The sequence below is a fragment of the Eschrichtius robustus genome, chromosome X (genome assembly GCF_028021215.1).
Source record: "Eschrichtius robustus isolate mEscRob2 chromosome X, mEscRob2.pri, whole genome shotgun sequence".
NCBI lineage: Eukaryota > Metazoa > Chordata > Mammalia > Artiodactyla > Eschrichtiidae > Eschrichtius > Eschrichtius robustus.
Window position 1 is genome coordinate 100,231,959 of NC_090845.1, and position 19,125 is coordinate 100,251,083.

The 19,125-nt window shown below is 42.7% G+C and overlaps 1 protein-coding gene across 1 annotated transcript in view; it reads right to left on the reverse strand.

The window, feature by feature from the left end:
* The window catches only part of AMOT (angiomotin), a 60,188-nt gene extending 45,642 nt beyond the window's left edge, over positions 1-14,546 (reverse strand). The window contains exons 1-2 of the mRNA XM_068533805.1: positions 14,168-14,546; positions 5,903-5,980 (exon numbers count right to left, since the gene is read on the reverse strand). The gene's annotated coding sequence lies outside the window, so the exon portion shown is untranslated. The remainder of the gene's footprint in view (positions 1-5,902; positions 5,981-14,167) is intronic.
* Between the last annotated feature and the right edge of the window lie 4,579 nt (positions 14,547-19,125).

Consider the following 19,125-nt stretch of genomic DNA (forward strand, 5'->3'; position numbering starts at 1 on the left):
AGAAAACCCAAGCTTCTTTTCAACCAAGTCATTAAGTACGTCTTGCATCTTGGCTATTCCACACATTTGCCAACCTTGTGCTAAACACAATGAGGGATACAAAAGACGCACAACACGTAGTTCCTGCCCTCACAGAGCTTACAATCTGATCAATGGCCCATCCATTCTTACTGGAGTAGCAAAAGTGATTGCCCTTCTCCACACATAGCAGCAACTCTTCTCCAAGAAGATGCCTCAACTTGCTTTCTCAGCACTTCCACTGCCCCGGTATCTCCACAAAAGGAAACTACTGGACTCACGTTATAGAGACTAGATGCAAACGCCCACCAGATATAGATCTGACATAGTCCTCATTTCGAATTACTCCCTTGACCCTCAGAAAAGCCCTGCAGGTCCAACCAAAATGGTTATGAAACTGAAGGGTTTGTGTTTAGGTGAGAGGCACATGTTCTACATTCCTATTTTCTGCCCTGGCCTAGCCATGACTCACTCATATCGCTTAAAGGAAAGCCTTTAATCCGCACCAGGGACACCATCTGAGGAGCAAAGCAATGCAAAGGAAGCACACAAGCGTCCCTGTATTTTGGGAGCATGTCCAAAACATCCAAGTTTAAAAAAAAACAATCCACAAAACCACACAGTGATTAATTTAACATTATTTCCTTGCAACGTTGCCAAAAATAAAATGAACAGATATACAGTGAACAAACATGGAAATTTGTCTTTCCATCTTGTTTTGGTCCAATGTATAATCACAAGCAAAAAGCAAAATCATCTCCAATATGCAAGGTAATTATTTTTGGGTGTCTCCCCTAATTTCAAAACAGAGGAACAACTTCTAACTGGAATCAAAGCTGGGCTATTAACAGAGCTATGGTAAATAACCGCCGTGCTTCTATTGTCCAATTTTGAACAGAACAGTTGTCTTTTTTTTTCTTCAACTGAAACACGCAGAAAACAGCCCAAGGCTTTTAAACTTGAGCCCCTGGTGAGAAACCACTACAATTCTTCTCCAGTACTATTTAGATTCTTCAAGCTGATTTTGACTGGCTTGCTCCTGACACCCAGCTCCTCACCAAGAAAACTTTACATATCCAAAATCTTACTCTCTTCCTTTAATTCTTGCGCATGAGACAAGGAGTAGTGTTCCCCTTCTTATGTGACTCTTATCATGTAGATGAACGTAAGTTCTTTAAGGAAAAAAAATCAGTAAACTGGAGAGGAATCAGCAAAGCTTTTTTTCTTAGACGGATTTCTTTCCCTCTTTTAAACAGAAACAAAAAAGGCCAGGGGGCGGGGTGGTGGGGAGGGACAATCTGTGTCCGGTTGACATAAAGTGGTTTGGGTTTTGAAAAGGATATGGAGGAGAGGGGACAAAATTAAAGATTCCTTGTCTCATGCGCAAGAATTAAAACAGTTATGAACTCTGCAACCTTTAATCTGCCCACAGCTTTAATCATGCCACTGCCAGGGGTCTGACATCATCTTCAATCAATAAAATAACCTTGTTTCCCCTGGACAAACAGACTGTCCCTGAGGATACTTGATAGGGGAAGAAAGGATATCCACGGTTCTCTCTTTAAAAATGCAATTTGAATCTATATATTCAACTCTTTTGTAACAACAACAGGGCAGCAAGGCCAAACTAAATTCTTACTCCATTTGCAGTCATCGGCCACTCCCAGTACACCTGAGGGGCTGAGCCAAAATGAAACACATTAGTGAGAGCCCAGATATTTCCCAAGCCAAGACCCAGAAAATCAACATTACAAGGTGGGCAGGGCAGACCGAATTCCTACCCTTCAATTAATTTTGAAATCTGCCTATAAGATCTTCTTTCTATCCCTTCTACCTCCTCCTCCTATTCTGCCCCCACCCCTCACTCCACCAACCAGGATAAAGAATCTAAGTCTAGGAAACCTGTTTCTCTGCTAAGTCTTGGTCAACTTGTTTCATACCATTTTACTTCCAGCTAAATGGAAAGAAGCCAGTTCAAAGTTTCCCCTATACCTACGTGCATGTATTTGTGCATAAAACACACACACAGCCTCCACCCACCCACACACACCCACACACCCCCCCCCCACACACACAACCTCCCACACAAAGATGCAAAACAGCCCACTGAATTCTCTCATGTCCTCTCATGTTGGTCCATATTGTGGCCTGAAGTGTCCTAGAGAACAGCTTTCCCAAGAGTCCTGCAATGCAAGATACTAATTGCTTCCTTTGGGAGGTAAGAAACAATGGTCCCTTTGCAGGTTATCCCTAAACTTTCACTGGGTAATGGGCAGGCAGTATAAATACCATGGTTAAAAGCCTGGGTCTGGAGTCACACTGCCCAAGTCCAAATCCTGGATCTATGACTGACTAACTGACTTCATACATGTCTCTTGATCTCCCTAAGTCTCAACTTCATCATCTGCAAAATAGGGCTAACGGTGCTCATACCTCAAAGGGTTGTTATAAAGATTAAGGGAAGTAATCTACGTAAAGTGCTAAGCTCAGAGCCTGGTACATAGTAAAGGCTCAATAAACATTATCTATGAATATTATTATTTCAAAGGGGTCTTCTTCTAGAAGGGTACAGCAATTTTATGAAGTAAGGGTTTTTTCTTTTAAACCCTTTATTTGCAACTCAGTCTTTTGTGCAGGTGTCCTTAGATAAGTGAAGGCTAGAAGTAGAAAGACTCTTGGGAGACCACCTAGTGCTTCAACCCTCTCTTTCTATAGATGAAGCCGCCAGAGCTTAGAAGTGGTCAGAGCCAGGACCAGAGTGCAGGTTTTATTACTCCTAGGGTAACAGCACTTCCACTACAATATATTATCTAGCATATTAGCTCGTACATAGAAGATGCTTAATAAATATTAATTAAATTGAATCGACTCTGGTTTTAACAGATTATAAACCTGGCTTAATGCTACATTCAATTTTCCAATTCCATTGTAAGTAAAATGTTAATGGCAGGAGGGAAAATTCAAAGATGTAAGAGGAAGGCGTTTAGCCAGAAGTATGGCAGAAGGACCCTGCAAAATCTCTCCTCTTTAGGCCACGATATGCAGGTAGGTTGGAGAGCAACAGGAATCTCCACTGATCAATGTTTCCAGGACCCTGTTCTAGGTCTTGTCAACATCATACCAACTTGGCACTTGCTGTTATTTAAGTTCAGCGCTAGCTTAAGAACAGGCTTTGAGTCGGCCCCACCTCTTTGCTCCTATCTCTACTTCTATCTAGATTAGGTTGGAAAATTATTTTAAGAACCACAATAAGTCCTTGGCATTTCCAAATCTTGGATCAGTGTCAGTTATCTGTTTCGCAGATGATAACTCAAGGCGTGGTCAATTTGGTAGTTTTACTCTTCTGAACTCTAAAACAATTAGCTTGAACATGGTAATAGGCAACAAAGGTGATTAACCCTAAAGTGTACAAGAGCAGTGAAACACTGAGTAACAAGGAGAATCCTGTTGCCACCACCCCTCCACCTCCCTCCACGCACACCCATTCCAAGGGAGGAACAGATCACACCATCATGTCCTATTTCTTCTTGCCTCAGAAAAAGTGTAAACAGTCCATGAAATCAGATTGAGCATAAACTGAGAAAAGTTTAAGAATATACCTACAAGCTGCCTGCTTTACCAATCTCCTGTCTTCACTGGCATACTACCCACTTTTATTTTTACTTTGTTTTACAAGTAATATAAGCACAACATGCAAATATTGAAAACAAAGAGAAAAAAACCACTCATAATCCCAGCACCTCAACCCAAGCATTGTTAGCACTATAGAATATTTCCTTTAGTTTTTTTCCTATGTGTTTTTGTATTCTTACAAAGCAGTGGAATATTAATGTACATATCAGTTTGGGTCCTACATTTCACTTGGTCATCAGCACTTTCTCCATGCTGTGGCATAGACTTCTTAACAAACATTGTGTGTAATAGTCCATTAAACCAGTGTATCAAGATTCACCGACCCATTCTCCAATTATTAAGAGATTTAAATTGCTTTTCATTTTCTGCTAGTCTAAATCATGTTACAAAAACATCTTTGTGATTTAGCCTTTTTTTCAATATTTTGGATTGTTTCCTAATGATAGTATCCCGGAGGTGAAATTAATGGGTCAAGGAACATGAATGTTTTCAGACAACCCACTAAAAAAATAAATAAATAAAACTAACAAAACACCAAAGCCCCATGAAATCTCTCCATTTAATGAAAAGTTCTCCTGCTCCCATTTTTCCACCAGGGCAGAGCAGGACTCCTGGGAGGGAAAGAAGCCAAGAGGAGCAGTGTAGTATCCCAGTGGCTTGCGAAATGGCAGAGTGGAACGTGGGCTCCCCTGTGAATCCAGCTTGCATGCACTTGCCCCAAATTGCCACCCAGCCAAGAAGCTAATTAGTAAAAGCATCAGGTGGGTGAGAACAGGTTCATGGCCTGTAATGGCTGATATCATGTTTCATTTTTGCCCTTGGAAAGATCTGACAGTCAGCTCAAAGACATTCAGTTCTAGTGACCCAATGTGCTACATTCTGAGACTTAAATCTGTTAATTTTCAGAACCAATCTTCAATATATTTTAAAGGGTATTTTGCTGTATAGAACTAAGCATACATGACCCATGAGCCTGTATGTGTACCTCTATTTTCAACCACGGTTAAAGAGGCACATTTAAGGTCAGCCTTGTTTAATATTATATGACTAAGTGGCACCTGTCTTACATGGTCAATGTGTTATAGACAGAGGTTTATTTGCAGATCCGACCATAAAAGGCATCCAGTCCTAAGGCAGCGGAGGCAACTGGCCAGAGATGCCCCCGGCTTAGCAAGAGCAGACACAACAAGCATTTCTTTCCTGGGCTGCTTTGTCAGAACTCTCAGAAGAGGGCAGTTCCGCTCTCCACCTTCTCCTTGAAGACTCTTCCCTAGTCCTTCTCCATCTTCCCCCTGCCCCCAGCTCTGCTCAATATGGAAATTTAATTCTCTCTTCTCAGTCTTCCTACGGGACTTTGGACACACATCTCTATCACAACATTTATCACCATATTTTCCACAAACTTTACTGAGCACTTACTATAGCCAGGTACTGTATAGGCCCTAGGATGGATAAAAAGGAGAAATAAAAAAGAGTCCAGTCCTCAAGGAGCTCCCAGTCAAGCAGAGGGGTCACAATCCAATGGGAAACCAGAGGTACGAGCAGATAGCTCAGGCAATGCAGAGGACCCTGCAAAAAAACCCTGGGCCACCTGAACAAAACTTCCTAGAGGAAAAAACTCATGAGCTGAGTAGGAGACATAGAATCTGATAACCAATGTTGGGGAAGCTGAAAGGGGAGGAGTCAAAGATAGGTTGATATACATCTTGGAGAGTTATTAGCATATGGATAACAGGTAAGGTCAAAGAGTGGGCTGGATCATACATATAGAGTAGGAGCAGAACAGAACCAAGGATGAAGCTAAGGATAGACGCCTGAAAAAAAAAGTGATCATTCAAGGGTCAGGTACTTTGCAAATGTGGGAGTGAGAGAGAAATTCCTTTATTTACACTGCACGGGTTTTCCCCCACATACCTTCAATCTAGACCTTGTAGTACACCGCTCCAGGGACAGAAGTCCCCAGTTACAATGCAGAGAGAAAAAATGAAGTTAATTCTTGTCTTTTATGCTTCTAAGTACCCAGGTAGAAACCATTATAATAGGCTGAGCCAGAAATGGAAATTGCAATCTTAGAGGGCATGGACCGGGTGCATGATTCTCCTCTGTATCCTTCCCAACACCTAAAATATCAACTGGTACATAAAGCATGCTTAATAATTGCCTATAACTTTCCAAAGACTTTGCTAGAGGCAACAGAAAGAGAAGAAAAGGAATGAAAGACATAGAATAGCGATAACAATAATACTCTTACCTTAAGTTTCTCAGCCTTTCTTCTAAGGAGACAAGAGCTCTTTCACTTCCGTTATCTTATTTGTCCTTCTCCGCAGCTCTGTGAGGAAATAAAGGCCGATGTGATTAATTCCATTTTACAACCGGAGAAGCTTAAGTCCAGGACAGATAGCTCATGATAATTAATTTGACCAAGGTTTCACTCTGGCTTACTGGTGAGGTCAGGATCAGAACCCAGGTCTTGTGACTTCCTGCCCTGTGCTGGGTTACTAGACACAAACTTCTACAGAACTGACTCTCCAGTTATTAAGAGGACAGTTCACAGGAGAAATTCATTAGGAAAGCAAATTCCCTAGGGACTCCAACAGTCAGTCAGTCAGTCAGTCAGTCAGTCAGTCAGTCAGTCAGTCTCTCTCTCTCTCTCTCTCTCTCTCTCTCTCTCTCTCGCAAGCCAGTGCACTGCACCTGTAAGAAAATATCTAAGACATTTCCCCATACCAACACTAGAACGGCTGGATGTAATCGTTCACAGTCGTGCTCCACTAACATAATTGGGAGCTCCCCGTTTTGTTGTACCCCTTTTGAAGGGAGCTCCATCTGCCTTCAGTCTGGTTTTTGTGTCTGAGTGGGGCTCAGGTGCTGATTGCAGGTGTGGCATCCAGCAGGTGCATGGACAGAAGCCAGCATTTCATATCTTCATACCAAAGGGCCTGAGTCACTCCCCAAAGGCAGCTGCTCCTCCTCCCTCTGACTTGCAAGCCCCAGGAGCCTGTCTTGACTGAGTTGCCACTGCAAAACTAAATCTAGACCCTGACTTCTCAGGAAGGGGTAGGGTGAAATCAGTTAAACTACAAATTAGATAACTCAGCCAACTCCCCCACTTACTCTCCAGAACTAGTGCAGGCATGTGCCGCAGGTATAGCATCAGGGAATATATGTACAGAATGACTGTCCCTTACTAGTTACGGGGGAAAGGAAGACTACAGCAGACCCATATTACACATATAGCTACAGAGCACTTATTCTATTGCAAATGGCCTTGAACCCTCAGGAGCAAGTATTCATTTCCCTAAATAAGATGGAGCACAGTAGAAAGAACATGCTAGAAATCCTGCACTCCAGTTCCCATCATAACCACTCTCCTTCAGGCTGCCAAGGGAGAACCACTCAGTGTAGTCACAAAAAGTACCAGGACAGAAAAGTCATCACGTTGTCCTAATGGAAGCCTAACTGAGAGCCTGAGGCAGACAGAATGTTCTAGGGGGTAAAGGGGGGGGGGGTCACCAAATTTTTCTTAGCTCCAAAAATTTTTGTTTTAAAAAGAAAGCAGGGGCTTCCCTGGTGGCGCAGTGGTTAAGAATCCGCCTGCCAATGCAGGGGACAAGGGTTCGATCCCTGGTCCCGGAAGATCCCACATGCCACGGAGCAACTAAACCCGTGCGCCACAACTACTGAAGCCCGCGCACCTAGAGCCCATGCTCTGCAGCAAGAGAAGCCACCGCAATGAGAAGCCTGTGCACCGCAACGAAGAGTAGCCCCCGCTCGCTGCAACTGGAGAAAGCTCGCGTGCAGCAACAAAGACCCAACGCAGCCAAAAACAATAAATTAATTAATTAATAATAAATAAATTTATTTTTTAAAAAAGCAATTTGCCTCCACCAAACACACACACACACACACACACACACACACACACAGAGCAAAGAGAAACTAATTGTAGGAGGAAAAATACCCCAAATGTTATTTTAATAGAATGGTTTATTGTCATTTGTCATATTTCTTCAATTCATATGGGAAACTCAAATTAACAAGCTTTGGTTTACAGCCCATGATCCAGAAAGTAAAACTGGCTACTAAACTAAAATGTGATCACTGTATATAAACAGAGTGAAAGAAAAATCTGAACTGAAAACCTAAATGTAATAAAGAGGAGATTAGATTTCTTCAAAATAGGCAATCTAAATAATTTTCCCCATCTGTGATTTTTATCTTAGTTTGCTATCACATGGAAAAGAATGTCATTAATACAATGCAAATCCATGCCCCTTGAAAACAACCAAAATGAGTAAGTGATGTACTAATTAGCTTCCTAATGGGGAAGGTTTTAATTGAACCATTCTATAACAACCTTCATCAAAGTTTCCAGGGCAACTTCATAAAAGGATGTCAAACCTGGCCCATATTTTTATCCCCTTAAAAATAATTCTCAATGCACAGAAACACGGAAAGCTTATTTCTCTTCAATGCTGTTAACACTCAGGCCACTACATTTTCTGATGTCAGCAATCTCCTTCCCACAAATATTCCAAGTATGCACCACCGTCATTCTCCTTTCAATTATGTGGTTTCTCTGCTCCTTTACTGATTGAGTCCAGGCCTCTCGGATAATGAGAAGCATGTGCAGGGAAAATATGCTCTTAAAAACACATACATCAGTTTCATCTGCATTATGAAAGGGGGGGATCATTTGTCCATATCAAAAGGATCAAAATGTGAAGTTTGCTATGGGATATATAAAGGAAAAAAAAAAAAAAGATCAGCATCAATGCCTAAAGCTGGGGGGCAGTTATTGTGATCTGAAGCAACACCAAAAAGAATAAAGAGGACTCCCCCAATCCACCCTTTCTAGCTTGGCCACATTTATACTTAATGTTATCTTAATGTTGCTTTGGGGGGTATTTAAGTTCTGACATACACATGGAAATGAGCCACGAATTGTACAGCAAGCATAAATATTCCATCATTAATAAAAACCAGCTGTGTATAAAACACTACAATGGCTGGGTTTCAGTTACTGGCTATCATCAGTATGTGTCACAAGCAAATGTTACTCAAAACTTTCCCCCTTAAAACACACACACACACACACACACACACACACACACACACACAGATACATGCAGAATTTTTTTTTTTTTACTCTTTTTAATCTTTTGGAAGAGCTTTGAAGAACTCACTGATCTCTATGGCACATACCAACTAATGTCTCTTTTTGAAGCTATTTTTCATCACCCCAGCAGATGCTAGAGTCCTCTTATTAGAACTTCAACTTACCACATAGAATGACAATGCTTAATTTTTTATAAAAGCCAAGAGGGTCAATAATACAAATGTTGGGACAATCAATTATAGTCAGTAGGGCATTTGAGGCACCAAAGGGCACTGTATAAGAGAGCAAAGCTCATTAAAGGTGAACACCTGCTCGGAACCCTATAATAAGCCTGCTCCGCCATCATGCAGACACCTTTCATCCAATGACCTCAAAGCATGTGCCTAATATGAAGCATGCCTAAACACCTCTGTGAAATATTAATATCCTTGCTTCCCAGAAGGGTAACTGAAGCTCAGAGCATCTAATTCATTTACCCTTGGTCACATGTCAAGTCAGAAATGGTTGGGCAGAGAAACCCAGAGGCTGGCTTCAAGTCACGCAGTCTAATGATATTTCATGGAGTTGGGGCAATAGTGAAAGTGACTTAACAAATGTCAAGGGCAGCCTATACAGTTAAAAAAAAGTAGATTTTGAAAAATCACCTTAGGAGATGTTAGCAAATATATCCATCTGCATTTTCCCCATGAACACATATCATAAAAAATGTTCCTGTACTTAACTTGGTACTTTCTAAGTACTAAAACCCATACTTTACTTTCCTATCCTGGCTAATGAAATTTAATCTAATTTATGAAGAGCCATTGGTTTCCAGGAATGAGTCCATCCAAAACTGGAGATCATATGTATACTATACCTTCATTATCAAAGGAAAATTAAAGGACCGTGTAACTGAACTTTCATTATATGGTAAAGCCTCAAATGAAGAACCTCTTATGTGTGGGTCATCCTGCTACACCTACATGTCTTTTATTTAATTATCTAAAGCCCTTAGTTTCCTTACTATTATTTATTCTAATTTAAACATATTATTTTCAAAGCTATTAAAAATTTTTGTGCTTTCCCGCTTTTCCTTTCTCATTCGGGAGATTTCATAGTCTACCCAAATGTGTACTCTCTTGATGGGATATCATGATACAGTGATTTAAGAATCATTGCTAATGATTTAGACAAAGTAAACAGTGAATCCTAGTTTTCTTTCTGCTTAAAAAGAGTGGAGGAAGGGTAATGAGGTCAAGGGAGTAGAATTAAAAGCCTTGCTACATACATGAACACCCTAAATTACAGAAATGGTTTAGGGATTACTTACTAAATCTGTTAGTTTCTTCTGGCACTGGAGGAACAAACGTGTGTGATTCCTCATATGTACTCAGTCAGGTTCTGACTTCATTCCTCCACATAGGTTTACAAAGCTAAGTCTTAGGTGAGCTCTTTTTAAAATTTAAAAGCAGAATTGTACATTTCTATGACCTTCACTCTGTAAAATTCATACAAGTACAGAAACAAGGACTTGAAAGGAACTAGGAAAAATGAAAACAGGTGATCTGTTAGGATGATGGGATTCTTGATGAAGTTCTGGGCAGGGTCTTAGCTTTTTAATTTGATATGTTGTTAAAATACAAACCACAATGCATTTATATTGATATATTGATTATTGACATCTCCTTAGAGGTCTTTTTTGCTTGTTTTTTTGCGTTTTTTTTTTTTACATCCAGGTGACTACATGATTGCACTTCTAACAACCGCTGCACCTCATTCTAGTAGGAATCATTCACATTCACACCAGAAATCGAGGCCTAAGAAGAGAACCATAAGCTTTTGATAACTGGTTCTCAAAATCACGCTGTCCAATCCCCCACAATTTACAGAGGAGGAAACTTGCTAAGGGTGGTAAACTGATTTAGAGTTGGGCCCAGAGCCAAGTCCCTCTCACCAATAGGCTCACTAGGAAAGCTTATTGTGGATTCTTTGATTAAAAATGGCATCAGTTGCTAGTATTTTCGACAGCCTTGCTAGATACATGAACAGAATACCAGAAAAAATTTTCTGGATCCTTGGGTTATTCAAATACGACAACTAGAATTTAAATCTTTTACCTATATGGGATAGAGTCCCATCCTTAGACTTACCAAAATCCATGAAGTCTGATATATTTCCAGAAAATCATACTAGCTCTCTTCTACAAGCAGATGTAGGCTGGGGCTAAACGTGGCCAGCATTATTACAAGCCAGAATGATTTAGACAATTAACTCCATGCCATGTAACTAAAAGATTTCAAAGGCCAAATAATGGCCTCACTTAATTCAAGAAATAATCATGACAACAAAATTCTAATGCCTTCCTTTATGCAATAAATATGTTTCTGAGCAGTCTCAGTTATGGTGAAGTTTTATATATCAAGTCATAGTTCAAAGGCACTAACTAGGAAAGCTATTTCTTTCAAAGAAAACTGTAGTGAATTCTTTTATAAAGCAAATGACCTCCTATTTTCCTGCTCTTTTCCTTTTTTCTAGTTCAGATTTTGTGTGTTGTGTGTGGAAGGGGAGACATCCCTCCTTTCTCTGTTTTAAAAGGGGTCAGAAGCCCACCATGGAGGAGAGTAAAGCAGTATGGGCAGCTTGTTTAATGCCCCCTTAGTTCCTGAGACCAAATTCTAACCTTTGACTTGGGGGTGGGACCCTAGATTTTGGACCAAAGTCCACAAAAGGCAGCAAGAAACGAAGAAGTAAGCAAGACTAAAGACAACACATCATAGTAAACCACCAACGAAAATTCCTGGAGACAGGAAATCAATGGAGCACGATTCTAAACAAATTGGTTTAGTCCCAAGCTAATTAACTTGTCAAGCAGATCTCCAAACCCACTCAATCCATGGGGGAAAGAGGTGATGTAATAGGAGATTTGGGAACACTTACCCATTTACCATCCTAAAAGGCTCAGCCACGACCACACACACCTCTCTCCACTCCTTTCAGTGGGTTTAAGCTGGGCTTAATGGGTGCAAAGGACAATTTCTTCCAGACAGTCCCTAAGAATAGACTGTTCTCATGCATTCCAAATGCTCAGTCTCCATGGAGGAGGCTACCTGGTCACAAACATTTCTCAAGAAGGAATATATCCTCAACACTTCCTCATTGGTAACACCCCCCCACCCCAACAAAACACAATTTCTAACCATCCTGAGAACTTTGGGGCACTTTTGGGGGGAGAAAGGAAAAGAAACCTTAAGAGGAAAGTAGGAGAATGTGAGAAACTCCTCTTGTCTCCAAATGGAAAAAAGCCCTTAAAAAGTTGGATCAGAGGAAGAAAGGGGGATGGGGGAGAAGGACTGCTTAATTACAAAGACACCCTTTTAAAGAAGGCACAGGCCCTGGGAGAGGGCTCTTAGGAGAGGCACAGAAGCCGATGTACCCACTTAGAATTCTGGCACTCAGTGGGACCTCAAGGTCATAGCATCCATCCCTCTGCTTTCTGAATAAACTGTTCTTAAGGCATTCTAGAAAGAGACTGATTCGTTCTTTACAAAACTTCAGAAAAAGCAACTCCACAAAACGCCTTACTAATGCATTAGTCTAATAAATCCTACTTCATAAACCAGAGATGAGATTTCAATTTCCAAATCCAAAACAGTATTGAATGTGAATTTTTAAATTCCCTTCTAAAATCTTTTAAATAGGTAAACAGATCCACAACTTTCACGTAAAAGTTACTCTACATATAAGCATGGTCAGAGGTTTACTTCACATCTAGACTATGAAGTAAGAAAAAGCACTTTCAATTTTACGGAGCCATAGACTTTTCCAAAGAAAGAAGTATCTTAAAATGAAGTATGATGTAGTGCCAGAAAGTGTCTGTAAATGACACCGGATAAACCCATACAGAATAGCTGGAACCTGAGTTATCATCTGTAAATAGATGCAACTACTCTACAACCACCTGGCTATTAAAATGTCCCAGGCCAGTTATAAAATGTAGTTTGGTCAGGCCAACTTTTCCTTTCCAGCTGATCTGAAATATGATAGCCTTTAAAATCGTCACCCTGTAGTGTTCCTTCTCTCCTTCCTGCTTTCTTTTCCTCCATTAAAACTAACTAATGAAATCAGGTAAAAATATAAGTAAATAAGTTCTTCCCAAATAAGCAATGTGTTGGGGACATCTTTGTAACTGGTTTTTGAACACCACCATTCTTATAAGTTTGCCACACTTGCTCAATTGGAGGTAGGTGGGAGATGGGTGAAGATTTATCCCACAGCCAAAATGGTATTTCAAACTGTTCTTAGCTAGTAAATGAGGGTGCTGAAAGGTCTAACTGGGAAAGCTTCACAAAGACTGTCCTGAGAAAGGACTTTTCACACAGCCTAGTTCAAGGAGACTTACACACACTTAGCCCTCCATTATTGAAGATTATGGTGACTAATTATCTTCCTCTCTGAATGGGAGAAGAGGGTTATATTTTTAAAAGCTTTAATCTGCCTCCCGACTTCCACTCTTCATGGGGATGGGGGAGGACAGGGAGGATGAAGGAAAACTAAATTAGATACTTGATACACAAGGTGTCAGAAAATTCTAAAATACATGCTAGAGATTGGAAATGCCGTTTTTCACAAACTGCCCTTTCCTCTCTCATTTAATTGTACTTAGTCCCTTGCTGCAAATTACTATTGATATTATATTATTATTAGTGGCAATTTACCAGGGATTGCTCAGTCTACAAAGACTGTCACTTTCCCTCTCACTTTTCCTTCTCTTCATTTGCATATACTGATAAGTCCATCTTGCTGTTGAAGCACCTACGTACAGTGACCCAGGCTTGGGACCCTCAAGACACCTGCATGATCAGGCAAAACTAGTTACTAACATCCATAAAGCAAATAAGGGGCAACCCTCTCCTCACGACCACACACACACACACATATACCTAAAAGAGTGTAGCACCGCAGATCACTCCAGGCTAAGGCTTCAAGAATTCACAGCCCCTGGCGGAGGCGAGTGTAAGCCCCCACCCCAACCCCAAGCATTAGGAGTAACGCATCTAACAATCTGAGATAAGCGCGTACATTCCAGATGAGCTAAACGTAGCTCAAGTTTCCTTTGGTCTTTAATTCCTTTTGTGCTTAATGACCTAGAGACCTACAAGGACCCCAGGAGGCAAGAAAGTAAAAGTACCATCTAGTAGTGGTACCCATTAGCATCTCTGTAGGACGGGGAAAGGTGCGCAGACTCTTTAACCTATTTAACTTGCTGCACATCCCGGAAAACTCTCGGCCAGCAAAGTAGAACACAGGCATCCCCACACGCATCTAGATTGACTCACTCACGCCGAGGTTACGATCAAGTTCATGCCACCATGGATTCCTGCCCCAGTTCCCCGCGAAAAGTAACCACGCGTCTCCTACCCCTGAAGGCAACGAAGACAAGGTGACGACTCTGCTCGCTCAAGTGGCTTCGGTCCCGGGCCAGAGAGGCCAGGGATAGGCAGGAGGGAAGCCCCAACTCCCGGCTGCTCCCCTCCTCGCTGCTCCGTCCGGGCTCTCCTTGGTGGCAGTGCACAGGCAGGATACCGGGCCGGAGGGTGGAGCAGCGGATGGTCCGAGGCGAGACAGACTGGAGGTGGGGGTGGAGGGGGCTGTGAGAACTAAGAGAAGATGAGGCGAAAGGGAGCGGAGATGGAGGAATAAATCAGGGGGTCTACCAGCTTAGGCAGCCAGAAAGCTCCTCGGAAGGAAGGGGCGTGACTGCGATGAAGGCAGCTCCTGGGCAAAGGATTGGAGGTAGGGGAAGGGGGACGAACGGGTGGCTTTTCTTCTTGCGGTGAGCGGCTAGGACCGCCCAGGAGCCGGGGGGCGGTGGATTGGGGAGTGGGGCGGAGTAGAGGGCGGGGAAAGAAGGGAGGGAGTCGGCCTGTACCCTCGGGGCGGGGGGGGGGGGGGGCGGAAGAGAGGCGGGGCTAGGGGGCGGGGAAGTTCAAACAATTGAACGGCGGGGTCCGGCCGCTCCGGCGAAAGCGTGGGGGGGACCCTCACTCTGGTCCTCCCACTAAAGTGGTACGACTCGGTTACAGTAGCCCTGAGAGTCTAAGCAAGGACTGGCTGGGAGGAACGAAAGGGTTTTGCAAAGACTCCAATAATAGTGTACGGCAACAGCGGAGCGGAGTCGCGTGGGAGAGCTAGTGCAGCTCCCCGCCCCACAGCGGGAGGAAGAAAAACAAATAAGAGAAATGCTGAAAAGCAGCTTCTCGCAAAGGTTGCTTAAAATAATTCAGGAAGGAGCAGCGATCCTTCGTTTTCCTTCCCCTCTTGCTTCCTATGACCAGCAAGCCCCCACCCAGGTCGCAACTCGGCGAGACACCCTCCTTTCTTCCTCCACTCCCTCTAGCCACCCCCTTCCTCCCCCGCGCCACCCTGCGTCCCGGCCCCCCTCCCGTTGGCAGGCCGCGCTGGCGGCAGGGGTGGCGTGGGCGGAGCCCTGCCAAGCCTCTGCCTCTGGGGCGGACTGAGAGGGCCGGCCTGGGCGGAGCCAGCCCTGAGGAGTAAGTCCCGCCCACCATTCTTTGGCAGCTGTCGGTTGGCGAATCCTGGCCTAGGGTTCCTTTGCGATTGGTCACTTGAGTCGTCGATCCGATTCTTTTGTCCCACCCGCCCTCAAAATTAATAAAACTAAACAAGAGGCTATTGTCTAGCTCTCGGTTCTCCCCCAGCTACTGCTGAGAGAAGAAAGATGAGACGCTTGGTTTCTCAGTCTCCTAAGAGAGTGTGGCAGTGTGTCGGCCGGCTCTAGTACACCTTTATGGCACTGCCCGGCCCTCTGGGAACAGGTAACTTTTCTTCCCCCTTAATTCATTAGGCCAAGAGGGGGGGAAAGTATGAGAAGTGTCAGTGTGGTGTTCACATTTCCCGGCTGCGAAAAAAATGATATTGCTTGAAGAACACAGAGGGTTGAGAACAGCCTCCTGGGACACTGAAAATCAACCATTTTACAACCGGGAAACGAAAGCACAAAGAAATAGCAGAATAAGATGGAATTTGGAACTAAAGGAAGAACTCGTTTCAGACTCAAGCACTTACCAGCTAGTTGTGCGACTTTGGTTAAGTCCCTTAACTTCTCTGAGCCTTCATTTTCCTATCTGTAAATAAAGGCTATAAAACATATCCTATTAACTTACTGGCACTGGTATATGAAAATAAAATGAATTGTTTGTGAAAACTCTGTAAACCACAAAGCACTCCACACGTGTATGTGTTCCTACTTGTGTCTGTCACATGGTGGAGATTCTCACATGTGTTTGGGAATCAAATATTCTTCTCATCTGTTTTAAGCATTCATAGCCAAGGTGTGTAGGTTTTGTGGCTTTGTTTTAAAAAGTCAACTCTTTCTTTTCCTACAGTTTTCTGGGCGGATATGAATGTGGCTCCCTGCAGTTAGAATAATAAATTACTCCTTTTCTATCCAAGGTAGGTGAGATTTCTTTTTTAAACTGTTCTGCAGTGGCGCCACGACCTAAGCCTATTGTGGTGCTGGTACTGAAAGAGGAAATCATACTGTGTATCTCTGAAGAGAACTTAAGAAAACAAATATGAGGGAACATTTACCATGGAAACCACCATTCTCTACAGATCCGTATTTCCTAGAAAATACTACAAGGAGGAAGCGAGTCTGTATGTAAGGCCTTGACAATGCAGAACTATTATAATGAACTCATGCCAATGAGAAAATGACACCCAATTCAAGCCTGCCTACCGGGAGCTTCTGAGGGGCCATGGACCAAAGCATGCAAGAGGAAATGTGCTCAAAGGAAATACCATCTCACTGTGAACAGGGTCCCAGAATATAACCAGGTACAGGAAAAGTAGTGGGGTAGCCTCAATGTGCAGAGGGCTCTGCTAGAGCTGCTACAAGAATTCAGAAGCCAGAGCATGGACAACAATGGGTTCTTGATATGATTCAGTTTATGTGTGAGATGAAGTTATTTGGGTGATTTTTCCTGGAGAAAGTGAGGTTTTGAGTGTTAAAGACATGGAGACACCTAGTTTGTGAAACAAAGGAAGATTATTCCAGCTTTGTTCGGAGGGATGGACAGCAGAGCTGGATAGGATGGGTATATGCTGCAGACGACTACTGATCAGAATGACAATAGGATACTTGCTAAAATTAACACTGCTATTAAAGTGGGAAAAATAAAATATGCGGGCTTCCCTGGTGGTGCAGTGGATAAGAATCTGCCTGCCAATGCAGGGGATACAGGTTCAATCCCTGGTCCAGGAAGATCCCACATGCTGCGGAGCAGCTAAGCCCGTGCGCCATAACTACTGAGCCCACGTGCCACAACTACTGAAGCCCACGCGCCTAGAGCCCGTGCTCTGCAACAAGAGAAGCCACGCAATGAGAAGCCCGCGCACCGCAACGAAGAGTAGCCCCCGCTTGCCGCAACTAGAGAAAGTCCGCGCACAGCAACGAAGACCCAACACAGCCAAAAATATATAAATAAATAAATATTTAAAAACTAAAAATAAAATATGCACATGGTAAACTGAAAACAGTACTGAAAGTAGGACCATAAAGAGTTCCTCTCCACCACTCTGTTCTCATAGTCCCCTTCTCCCTTTCTCTCCATACCTGTGTATAATCTTCAAAATATATTATTTGCATACACGCACACACTTTGCATTTCTTTACTCAGCAATGTCTCTTAAATATCCTTCCATCTCAGGATAACTTCCTTTGCCTCATTCTTTTTCATGATAGTTCTGTGTTCCAATGCATACATGTGCCAAAATTCTTTTACTCATTTCCCCATTGAGAGGTGATTCAGGCCATTACAGAAGATGCTGGGAAACAAACCCTGGTAGCAAAGATCTGGTGGCTCTGTTTGCAGAATGCCTGTCCCCAGCCTTGAAGTTGCCCTCCCAAGACTTTTCCAAACCTGCCTTCCCCACAGCTACTGGGGCCTTCCTACAATGGAAACCCCTAAAACACTTAATTCTTTTAATACCCCCCTCCTCAAATCCTGCCTTGGGCATTATTGATCTCCTCCAATTTTGAATTTTGTTGGGGTAGAGCAGAGCACAGCACTGAATTTCATGGTGGATCAGGCCCCGTGTGAGTCACTTTCTTAGCCTGTGGCTAATAACAGGTTTTTTAATACCTCGTCTTTGCCCAGGTCTTCTAAGCGTCTTAGGTGTTTCTTCTCTTCTGCCACGCAAGACTTCCTTCTGTTTTTACCCTGAAAACCCTTCAGTTTGTTTAAACTGAGTCTGAATGTAAAGCTATGCTTTGCCAGCTCTACTTAAAAGGAAGGGGGAGGGGGGGCCAACATCAGCAAACATTGATGGAGCTGCTATTATGGACAAGACTGAAAAAACAAAGAGGGATGAGACTTGGCTCCTGCCTTCAAGGGTATATACAGAAAAAGACAACTAACAAGCATATGCTAAGTGCTAAATGAATGGGATTGACAGTAAAAGCTGTGGAAGTTGAGAGCAGGGAGCGAAAACTAGTTCCAGAGAGTGAGTTTATACAGGGAAGTATGCCACACACATTTAACTAATCCCCAGACCATCCCTGTGTCTTCATATCCTGACTGTAAAATATAGAGAAGCCTCTGGGGGATACCAGGAGCATTAACCACTAACTGTAAAACACCTGTGTAAAGATGCAGGGTTACCTAAGTACATTAAGAACCTCCACATATCGATCATGGATGTAATGATCATTTAAAGAAGTCAAGAATCTTCATCCCAAACTATCTGTCCTATTTGACTTTTTTCTTTTTTCAATGAAATGCAACTCCTCCTTTAAAATGCAAGAAAAAGCGGGAGTGCTTTCACTGCCGTGGCCTGGGTTCAATCCCTGGTTGGGGAAGTAAGATCCCTCAAGCCGAGGGGCGTGGCCAAAAAATGCAATAACATTCAATGTCTATGCGCTGAAAAAAAGGCAATTAAATAATCAAGGTCTCCCTTAAAAATGTTATGCTAAGTGAAAGAAGCCAGACACAAAAGAACAAATATTGTGTGATTCCACCTATCTGAGTTACCTAGAATAGGCACGTTCACAGACACAGAAAGTAGCAGGGTGGTTATCAGGGCCTGAGGGGAGGGGGGAATGGGGAGTTATTGTTTAATGAGCGCAGTTTCTGTTTGTGATGAAAAAATTCTGGAACAAGATAGTGATGATGGTTGTACAACATTTTGAATGTATTTAATGCCACTGAATTGTATACTTAACAAATAATTAACATGGTAAATTTTATGTTAGGTATATTTTACCAAAATTAAAAAAAATTTAAGATACCAACCCTCAGGTTCAGTGTCAAGAGACAAGGCCAATTATGGAGGCTGCTAAGAAGGCAGGACCCCTC